The sequence below is a fragment of the Sorghum bicolor genome, chromosome 10 (genome assembly GCF_000003195.3).
Source record: "Sorghum bicolor cultivar BTx623 chromosome 10, Sorghum_bicolor_NCBIv3, whole genome shotgun sequence".
Taxonomy (NCBI): domain Eukaryota; kingdom Viridiplantae; phylum Streptophyta; class Magnoliopsida; order Poales; family Poaceae; genus Sorghum; species Sorghum bicolor.
Genome location: NC_012879.2, coordinates 41,578,601 through 41,590,685, shown reverse-complemented (window position 1 = coordinate 41,590,685; position 12,085 = coordinate 41,578,601).

Here is a 12,085-nt window from a genome sequence, read left to right as displayed (position 1 = left end):
AGTGAGTAACCGAAAACTGAGTGATGTTTCTCAAGAATGGTCATTAATCGCAGAGTTTGCTCCTGAGTGAGTTTATCGCAAATGATCACAGGAAACTCGGGATTATTGTTTAAGAAAGCATAGATAAGACCGGGTGGTAAAGTTTTAAGCTCTATGGGGGGTCTAGGTGTTTCTACAAACTCATCTAAGGGTTCAGGTTCAGAAGGTTCGGCTTCTTCTTCTAAGAAGAAAGGAGTTTCGTCTTCTAAGTCTGATTCTTCTAAAAGTTCAAGAGATGCAGCCTTTACCTCCTCCATAGGATCAGGCAAAAGATATGACTCGGCCTTATTATTCTGAGAGTGTGAAATTGTTATTGGGATTTTAAAAGTTTTTCCAAAAGAAATGTGTAGCTTTCCAGTATGACCTTCATAAAGGAGTCTTCTAAAAGGTTGTCCTATAAACAGGTCAAAGTCCCATGTATCAAAGATATAGAAGTTCAAATGAACCATGGAGCCTTCTACCGTAAGAGGTAGGACATTAATAATTCCAAGACTGGGGACTAATCGTCCCGAAGATTCCTTTATGACCTTTGTTGTGGTTGTTAAGACAAGATTTTTAAATAGTTTAAGCGCAAAAGATTCAGACATTATGTTGATCCCCACAACAGGATTATAAAGAGCATTAAATCGATCAGAATTATAAGCACAGCGTATAGTTATAGAGGGTGTGTCCAAACGGATCACATCAGAGGAAAGCTCTGATTCCTCCGACCACTCGCTACTCATGACTGAGATAAGCTCTCTCAATTGATATTCACTTGGTAAATAAATGCTAAACTGACCGTTTTGGGGTTAGTCATTGGAATGGTAGTTTGAAATGTTTCCAAAATCAGCAAAAAGATCGGATTCTATATCCAGCATGAAGTCCGGTGGTGGAATTTCTTCCTTTTGTGGCTCAGAACATGGGATAGCTAAAGTAGATGAAGAATTTGGTAGAGTGTCTACTTCGGTTTCGTAGGTTTCATCATGAAGGGTATTATCCATCTCAACTTCTAGGATTCTATCTAGGATCACTCTAGCTTCATCAGTAGGGATGCGAAAGAAAGAACCTCTAGACATTGCGTGTAGCATTTGTTTGTGATTTTTCTGAAGACCTCGAAAAAAGTGAAATAAAAGAACAGGGTCTTCAAGATTAAGGTTTGGACCAGATTCTAAAAGATCAGAAAAACGTTTCCAGAATTTTCCCAAAGTTTCATTATCTTTTTGTTTAAAAGATAGGACTTCGAGTCTACGGTCGTCGATATGGTCGAGGGAATAGAAATCTAGACAAAAGTTGGCTCGTAAAACTCCCCATTCACCTCGTTGTTGACTTACCTTCTGACTGTACCATTGTCTAGCTTCTCCCCTTAAGGAAAAAGGAAAAAGCTTCCAACGTAAAGTTTTATGAGAAATGCCTTCAATGCGAAGACAATCACATGTTTGCTCAAAATCTCTAATATGAAGGTAAGGGTTTTTGTCTTCCTTTCCCGAAAAGATAGGTTTTGAATCATGGCAATCAACCTAGAACTTAACCTATACTGGGATGTTTGGATAGGCTGTGATGACTCCCACGGTAAAAGGTCAATTTCCGAAGGTGTTGCAAATTGGTAGATTGATTTAGAATCTTGGTTCTCCATAAGGTAAGAGTAAAGAAAATAAATAAAGAATATAAAAGATAAGAAAAGATAAAAGTATAAATACAAGCTAGTAGTAAGACTCAAGGTTATCTCAGCAAACCGTCTTTCTCCCCGGCAATGGCGCTAGAAATGCTTGTTGATATTTGGGAACGCAATAAGGAATTGATCCGCAAGCGCATGGATATCGGTGAGCACTTCACCCGGGAGGTTATCCAGAGTATCGTATTTATTTTTTTACCACTAGGAGAAAGAGTGCATCTGACTAGCCTGGTCTATTACTACTAACCCTTTAGGCAACAAAGAATGTTTCTCGATGTGAGTGATAAATAGAGAAGACTACAACCGTAATCTCCTTCTAACCTTGGTAAGGATGATCTACTGTTCTATTGGAGAGGCTAACAGAATCTAGACACCACAAAGGATGTTCAACCCGCACCTATAAACCCTATCCTTCCTGCTAACGAGATATGGTCTGCAAAGGTAACTCGGAAATGTCACGTTCCTCGCTACTACCACGGTCTAGCTAGTCAGGGAATATCTATGAGTATCCTAGCTTAAACACCACGTCTACGCTTGAGATGATTACTCTAAACTCTACGCGAAGAGATTAAAGTAAACTCATAAACCAAAAGAACAATAAAACAAGAACTTACTAGAATTTAGAAGTCAAAATACTGAAGAATCCTAGGAGCAAGCTTCGGGTTAGGAGAACTTGATCCTGCAGGTACAAGCTCGGAGTAGACACCGATAGGCCGGGCTTCCTCCAATCTACACCTCCACTCCATCTCTCAATCTAGTAGAAACTAGAAGACCTATTTCTACTCACATTGGTTGCTAAGCCTAAAAAGAAATTTTATTTAGAGAAGAGGTTTTCCTTCGAGGGCACCCCTCAACTCTATGATAAACTTGTCTCCTCCAGGGGCCATGGGGTCTGGTTTTATAGTCCCCTCAAGTGAACGTGAGCCATTAGATCAAACCGACATTGATTGGACAGTTATCCTTCATCCTTTAGGTCGGTGGAACATCGTGTGCGAAAAGAGTCCTGATTGGCATCCAACAGAGGGCGGGCGCCCTGGGCCTAACCCCTTTCGGCCTCCGCTTTCTTCCCGTGGCTTCTGGAGTCTTCTAGATGGTAGAAAATTGCGCGGTGCATTGATATCTCTATGTAATCCCGACATGTGGGCCTTTCTTCCTTATTTCCTGATAACCCCCTGCAGAAACAAATAAAGAACAAAACTCGTGGAATTCTGTCAGATCAAACCCTAATTCTAGGTGTTGTTTGTATATTGGTCCTTTCTCTTGTTTATTTGATAATTAAAATTGATACTTAAGAACCGTCAACGGGGTGTCGAAAAGATCCATGCGTGTAGAAGTCATTGTATCCTATACCGAGGTGATGATTACAAGGACTTGGATAGTTGTCTAAAGTGTGGTGCAAGTCGGTACAAGACGAATAAAGACTATCGAGAGGATTGTGCTGCCTCCATGTGTAAAGTAGGAAAGAAGCGAAAGAAGGCCCAAAAGAATAACCAACAGAGTTCAAAACCCACCAGCAAAGATAAAGAATAGGTTGACTATTATGTGCAAAAAAAAGATTCTTGCTTTAGTGATGTGGTACCTTCTAGTGGTAGATCGACTAAGGAGTTTGTTTGCCAACCCTGAGAATGCAAATCCTATGAGTTGGCATGCTTCCGATGAGCACAAAAATGATGGCAAGCTTCACCATCCAGCCGATGGAAAGCAGTGGCAAGATTTCAATGACAACCACCGAGACTTTGCCAGCAAACCAAGAAATGTTAGGTTCACACTGTGTACTGATGGAATGAATCCATTTGCTAAGAGGAGCAGCAAGCATAGCACATGGCCGGTGATTCTCACCATCTACAACCTCCCTCCATGGTTGATGAAGAAGTGAAAATAGCTTTTGATTACCATACTTATCTCTGGACCAGTCCAACCTGGAGTGGACATGGATGTTTTCTTAGAGCCCTTGATGGAGGAGATGAAAATGTTATGGGAAAAAGGTGTTCAAATGTTGGACGAGTATCGCAAAGAATCATTCACACTGAGAGCAATTATTTTTGTTATGATCAACGATTATCCTGCTCTCTTTATTTTATTAGGGCAATTCAAGGGAAAGGTTGGTTGCATGGTGTGTATAGATGGAACCCATTACGTGTCCCTTAATGCATCTAAGAAGATAGTGCACATGAGGCACAGACGCTTCTTATCAAAAGGACACAAGTATCGCCTAAAAAAGATGGATAAGTACTTCGACTATAATGATGAAAGAAACTCAGATGCACCATTAGGTAATAGCAAAGGCCAGAGAGTTTTCAAAATAGTCACCAACATTAAATTTGTGTTTGGAAAGAAGACAAAGGATGGAAAAACAAGAAAGGATGTCAAATCAACTCCAAGGGCAACATTCAAGAAGAAGTCCATTTTCTTCGAGTGTTTGCCATACTGGAAAGACTTGGATGTATGACACGTGATCGATGGTATGCACGTCCAGAAGAATGTGTTCAAAAGCCTAATTGGCACATTGCTAGACATCAAGACAAAGACAAAGGAAGGACTCAATTCACGCTTTGACATGGCGCAGTTAGGCATAAAAAAAGCGCTTCATCCTATTCTTCATGAAAATAGGAAGTACCATCTCCCAGCAGCAAGCTACAACCTCAACATAGATGAGAAACATGTGATGTGTGAGTGGTTGAAGAAATTGAAAGTCCCATCTGGATTCTGCTCTAGCATACCGAGTTTTGTGTCAATGAAAGACCTAGCATTCACCAACTACAACTCACATGATTGGCATGTCATGCTGACTACTTTCCTCTCTATTGCAATAAGGGCTATAAATCTAGTGTTCTTAAAGATGGTAGTCACACGATTGTGCTACTTTTTCAACAAGATCACACAAAAGGTAATTGACCGTGATGAGTTAGAATCCCTTCAGGAATTCACAGTGGAGACAGTGTCATAGTTTGAGATGTGTTTCCCCCCATCATTCTTTGATATCATGGTGCACCTTGTGGTGCACTTGGTTCCACAAATACAGGCATTGGGTCCAATGTACCTATATGAAATGTGGACGTACGAGCATTTTATGTCAATACTAAATGGCTATGTATCAACTTGTGCTCGTCCTGAGTCATCCATGATAGAGGGGTATTGTACCGAAGAGGCAATTGAGTTCGGAGGACCATTCTGCAATAATGTCCTAAAAGACCAGGTTGCAATAGGTTTGCCTCCATCGAGACATGAGGGTAGGCTGCATGGAAGTGGGATGATTGGATGGAAATCATTCATCCCGTCAGATTACAATACAGTACTTGAGGCACATCACAACATCTTACATCAGCTCTCGATAATGGAGCATTTGATCGAGCAACACATGAATGAGCTTCAAGAACATAATCCTGGGCAAATAGACGATTGGGTAATGAAGGAACACAAGAAATAGTTGTTGTTGACACCGTTTTTGGACACGTACCTAGGATCGGTAGAGTGTAGATCGGCAAGAAAGGGTAATAGTGACTGGTCTGCAGGAGAGTTGCCGATAAGGGTGGTTGCCGATGAGGAGGCAGCTGAATGTGGCTAAGTCCATGGGTGGTGATGTGTTTATGCCGATGGCCATTGTTAATCGTTGCCGGTGTGGAGTCTACCGATGATGTGGAAGGAAGACTTGGAGGTTGCCAATTGGTCCGTGGTGGTGTCCCAGATTGTCACGGCAGGATAGTTTTATGTTTTCCTTAGTTATTTAAATCGTTTTGTACATGGATTCTATTTAAATTTGGAATTCGAATTCTAGTCGTGTCTGGTTGTAGCTCTTTGAGCAGGGTATAAATGTGCACCCTAGGGCCTTGTAATCGAATCATCTGTCAATCAATCAAACACACATTTTTAGTCATATTCCAGCATCTACTTTTCGATGACTTCGTCATATTTTCCTTTTTATTACGAGTTCTTAGGAGTTCGTCGACTTAAGCTCGACGTATTCTGAAGTTCCGCGTGAATACCTCTTGGCCGTGGCATCCGGGCGCATCGCTGTTGTCGGGACCAAAGTATTCGAGTTATCACCTTTGCCGATAGTAAGGTCAAATCGGCTGGCACGCCTTAACGTTTGAATTGGGTATTAGCCCTTTGTGTTTGTAGATTAGCTTTTGCATCAACTCATCTTTTGGCACGCCTGGTGGGACCAGATTCAAGATCAAGATCAACATGTCGACTACTGAGTTTGACTTGGAGAACGTCATCCCCGTGACAGAAGCTAGCCTCAAAGATGAGCAGAAGCAAGCTATTGCGAAGGCTATGGAGGATTACAAGCAACAGTGTCTCAAGGCCTTCAGCATAAACAGGAGCGTCGAAGTGATCCAGAAGGAAGCACTGCCGATGCCTCGGCAGGTTACTTTTGAAGCCAATCCTGGTAAACTCCAAGGCATGGTCGATAGTGCTATCAACCGTGCCTTGATCAACCAAGCTGGTGTGCTATCCAATACGGTTTTCAATGCCTTGGCTAGAACTTTCAAGGAAGGACAGTTGCCACCAAATTATGTGGGCCCTTCTCATCATCAGCCAGGATCACCAGTGGTCACAGCTCCATCGACTGCTACAGCCGCTGCGGGCACAGAAACTGCTGTTCCTCCAAGTACGTTAGGAGTCACTAATGCACAATCTACGCCGATGACAACCAATCCATCGACATTAGATGAGTCGATCAAGCTTACTACAGATCTGTTGGCATTGGCAATGTCAGGACAGGTTCCTCCTCCTAACTGGTGGGGTTTTGGTATGCCCCCAGAGTTCACGTTGAAGACACCTTGTACGTCCCAGGCGGCTGATATGAGAGGCAAGGCTCCTATGGCATCGGCACCTCCAAATATACCGATGAATCAGAGTCCCCAGTATACTACAACCACTACTGCAAGGCCTTACACTGGGAATTCTCAAGCTCCAATGTTCCAGATGCCTAACGCATCGGCAGAATCAATGCTGATGCAACAGAGGTTTATGACTCAGCCAGGGTATGTCAATTCAATGATGATACCCAATTACCAGTCATCGATAGGGCCTATGCCGATGAACGCTAATAGTGGAGGGCTTGGGCAGCAAGTCTTTCCGCAAATACACCAACAAAATCATCAGGCTACCGGGTTTCAACAAGGCCAGATCTATCCCGGGTTCCAGAACCAAGGATTGCCCAACCAGCCGATGAATCTTGGGCAGCAGATCAGCGGACAGCAGATCGGCAGGCAACAGTTTGGTGGTCAGCAGATGGGTGGCCAATTGATCAACCCAATGTTCCATGCAGATCGTGCGCTGCACAGACACGTGGAAGCTTACCAGTAGGTGCCGGATCCGCAACCGCCTCATCGGCAAGATGCCGATGCATATTGGGCCGATAAGATTGCTGAAGTGATGAGAGACCAACTTGGGATAAAACCCAAAGTCAACACTTACTCTTATCGGACACCGTATCCTCCTGCTTATGATTTAATCCCACTTCCAAATCGGTACAAAGTGCCAGATTTTACTAAGTTTTCAGGGCAGGATGATACATCAACCATGGAGCATGTCAACAGGTTCATCATCCAATGCGGAGAAACTGCTAACAGGGACGAGTTAAGGGTTCGCCTGTTCTCGTCATCATTATCTGGATCGGCTTTCACCTGGTTCATATCATTACCTCCCAACTTAGTGATTACTTGGGCCGATCTAGAGAAACAATTCCACAAGTACTTCTTTTCTGGGGTCCATGAGAAGAAGATCACCGATTTGGTCAAATTGAAGCAACGCAATGATGAATCGGTTGAAAGTTTTGTGCAGAGGATACGGGAAGTCAAGAACAAATGCTATAGCCTGGTTCTGGATGATCGGCAGCTAGCCGATTTGGCTTTCCAGGGTTTGTTGCCACACATCAGGGACAAATATGCATCTCAGGAGTTGGAAAGCTTAAGTCATTTGGTGCAGAGAATTTCTGTTCAAGATATCAAGCCTTTTGAGCCCAAGAGAGCATGGAATAAAAAGGTATCATTTGTGTATGAAGCGGCAAGCTCGGACTCTGATGAAGAACTAGTCATCGGCTTAGCAGAATGGGTGAAGAATAAGAAGTCGATGTCTTGTCCTTTTGGGCATAAAGAGCCAGAGAAGTTCGCATTTGACATCACTAAGGCCGATAGGATATTTGACTTTCTACTTCAAGAAGGTGAGATCAAATTGTCACACAATCATGTGATCCCATCGGCTGAAGAATTAAAGAGGATGAAGTACTACAAATGGCACAATGCAACTTCTCATGGCACTAATGAATGCAAAGTCTTTAGACAACAGTTGCAATTGGCTATAGAGTCTGGAAGGATCAAATTCGACAACTCTAAAGCTCAGAAGCCGATGAAGATTGATCAACATCCTTTCCCAATGAACATGCTGGATGCCAAGGGAAAGGCCAAGGTCTTGACATCACAAGCAGCTGAAAGGAGTGCATCAGTGGATCCTCAGCATCAGATCACTACTGCCGATGCCAAGGGAAAAGGCTTAATCCAGGAGAAAACTAACTCAGGAAGGCCTCCCCGATCTGGTATTGTAATAACTCACAGAAGGCCTCAGGAGACTTGGCAGCAGCGTGAGGACCGGTATCGGCGCCAGCAAGAAGAATATCATCGGGAAGAAGAAAGATGCCGACAAGAGTGGAACCGACATAGGGATCACTGGAATTGTCCGTTCTTCATCCATTGTTGGGAGGAAAATATCAAGCTTCCTATTGTCAGAGATTGTCCTGAGTGCAATGGTTATGATCGGTATGATAGATCCGACCGGCGCTATCGCGATGATGATCGGCGATTCAATGGGTCGATTAGGGGGAGAGCGTCCGTTCATGATCGGCTAGGGGGCAGGCTCAGTGTGCATGACAGGCTCGGTGATCGTGTTGAATATTTTCCCAGGAACCAGGAAGAACTTGAAGAGATGGCTAATGCACGGGTTCCCGATGAGTTCATCTTCTGCAGGGACGCCAACACTTATCGGATGGAGTCAAGGGAAAATCATCGCCCATCGGTAAGGCAGCAGCAACTTCCTCCATGGTGTCCAGAGGGGTTGACTAGGACGCAGAAGAGAAGGTTGCAGTGCGAGAGGCGAGACGAGTTAAGCAAGGGCGAGAACTCTGGCCAGTCTGGGGATCAGCAACAATCAGATCCTAAGGGAAAAGGTCCATCGGCAGGTGTCAACATGGTATTTATGTTGCCGATGGAATTCCTTGCGCCGTCAAGCGATGATGAGTTGGAGTTTTCCGACCAGATAGCTCAGCTGGCTCTAGATCCCATGACGGCTATCTTTGAAAAACCTGCTGATGATGAAAGGCAACATCTTAAGGCTCTGTTTGTCAAAGGAAGGGTTGACAGTCAGCCAATGACCAAGATATTAATTGATGGCGGAGCCGCCATCAACATCATTTCGTATGCGGTGTATCGGAAGCTTGGAAAAGGGGATCAAGATTTAACCAAGACCGATATGATGCTCAAAGACTTTGAGGGGAATGTGTCTCCGGTTAAGGGGGCTATCTGTGTTGAGTTGACCATCGGCAGCAGGACCTTGCCGACAACCTTCTTTGTAATCAGTGGAAAAGGTGCTTATTACTTACTGTTGGGAAGAGATTGGATTCATGCCAATTGTTGCATCCCGTCTACAATGCACCAGTGCTTGGTCCAGTGGGTAGGCGACAAGATTGAGATTGTCCCAGGAGATTCTTCCTATGTTATTGCATCGGCAGAGGTAGACACCTATGAGAAAACTATGTGTATTTCAGGAGAGGTTTGGGAGAAGGATTTTCTCAAGGTTGCCGATTATGAAGTTTCACCGATCCAAGCAGTCGGTTCTGATGAAGGTTTTTGATGGATAGATTTGCCGATGATGGAAAATTAGGCTAGGGATTCACATCGGCCGATGATCTGGTAGAAGTAGATATAGGTAGTGGTGATAAGCCTAGACCTACTTTTATTAGTGCTAAGTTAAATTCTGAGTGTAAGCAACAATTGACTGATTTGTTAAAGGAATATAAAGATTGCTTTGCTTGGGATTATACTGAGATGCCTGGTTTGGACCGATCAATTGTTGAACATCGGTTGCCTATCAAGTCTGGATTTCGGCCACATCAACAGCCAGCTCGCCGATGTAATCCTAATATTCTTCCTGATATTAAGGCCGAAATAACCAAACTTATTGAAGCCAAATTTATTCAGCAGTGTCGGTATGCCGAGTGGATTTCCGATGTTGTTCCGGTTTACAAGAAGAATGGGAAGCTTCGGGTCTGCATTGATTTCAGGAATCTTAACAAAGCTACACCGATGGATGGCTACCCAATGCCAGTTGCCGATCTGCTAGTTGATGCTGCGGCTGGGCATCGGATCATCAGTTTTATGGATGGCAATGCAGGATACTATCAAATATTCATGGCTGAAGAAGATATTCCAAAGACTGCATTTAGATGTCCTGGTCATGTTGGGTTGTTTGAATGGATAGTCATGACCTTTGGCTTGAAGAATGCTGGTGCTACTTATCAGAGAGCCATAAATTTTATATTTCATGAGTTCATCGGCAAGCTGGTGGAAATTTATATTGATGATGTGGTGGTTAAGTCTGGAGACTTCACAAAGTATCTTCTCGATTTGCGAAAGGTGATAGAATGCACAAGGAAGCATGGTTTGAAAATGAATCCCAATAAATGTGCATTTGGTGTATCAGCAGGACAATTTCTTGGTTTCATGGTGCATCAAAGGGGTATTGAAATTAGTCGAAGATCCATTGATGCTATCAACAAAATAGTTGCCCCTACCAACAAGACTGAGCTCCAATCCTTGATCGGCAAGGTAAATTTTATCAGAAGATTTATATCTAATTTGTCTGGTAAAATTCGTGCTTTCAGTCCTTTGCTTAAGTTGAAAGCCGATCAAGAGTTTGTTTGGGGGAAAGAGTTGGTTGGCCCTCGATGAAATCAAGAATTATTTGGTAAATCCTCCAGTTCTGATTCCACCTCAGCAAGGGAAGCCCTTCAGATTGTATTTATCTGCTGATGGGATGGTCATCGGTTCAGCTTTAATTCAAGAATTTGAAGGGAAGGAGCGTGTGATTTACTATTTAAGCAGGAGGTTGATTGATGCTGAGACCAGGTATTCGGCTATTGAGAAGCTGTGCTTATGCTTGTACATCTCCTGTACTAAGTTAAGGCATTATTTGCTATCGGCCGAATGCACGGTTATTTGCAAAGATGATGTGGTCCGATACATGCTGTCTATGCCGATCATGAGTGGCAGGATCGGTAAGTGGATTTTGGCGCTGTCAGAATTCGATCTACGTTACGAATCGGCTAAAGCGGTTAAGGGACAGATTATGGCCGATTTTGTAATTCAACATTGTGGTACAGTGGGGGCTTTGGAAATTGTACCTTGGACGCTCTTCTTTGATGGATCCACATGTGACTAGGGGGCAGGAATCGGCATAGTATTAATTTCCCCTCGGGGAAGGAAGTATGAGTTTTCCTTGCCGATTGTTGCCACGTCCAAAAATAATCAAGCTGAGTATCAAGCTTTGATAAAGGGTTTGGAATTGCTGAGGGAAGTTCATGCTGATGCTGTTGAGATCTTCGGGGATTCTATGCTAGTTATAAATCAATTGGCTGGAAGCTATGAATGCCGAAGTGAAGTCTTGATAACTTATTATGAAAGGAGTATGCAACTGTTGAAGGAATTCAAGGATTTCCAGTTAGAGCATGTTCCTCGATTGCATAATGAACAGGCCAATCGGTTGGCTCAGCATGCCTCAGGATATCAGCCTATGATTAATGCAGTATCGGCAATTGGTGCCACTGATTGGAGAAAGGAAATTGTTGATTATCTAAAGGATCCATCTAAGAAAGTTGAAAGGCGTGTTCGGTTTCAAGCTACCAAGTATGTGCTCCTTGAAGATGAATTATATTATCGAACTATTGATGGGGTTCTTCTCAGGTGCTTAGGTGATGATGAGTCTAAGAGTTTGATGGGGGAGATCCATGAGGGGATGTGTGGAGCACATCAGTCGGCATTTAAGATGAAGTGGACGATCAGAAGAAATGGGTATTATTGGCCAACTTTACTTGAGGATTGCTTTAAGTATTTCAAAGGGTGTCAAGGATGTCAGAAGTTTGGCAATGTTCAAAGGGCACCAGCGTCGGCCATGAATCCTATCATCAAACCTTGGCCGTTCCGAGGGTGGGCAATTGATTTGATCGGCCAGATTTATCCACCATCTAGCAAAGGACATAAGTTTATTTTGGTTGCCACCGATTATTTCACCAAATGGGTTGAAGCCATCCCTTTGAAGAAAGTTACATCGGCCAACATGATCGATTTTGTAAAAGAGCATATTATTTACCGATTTGGAATTCCTCAAACAATTACT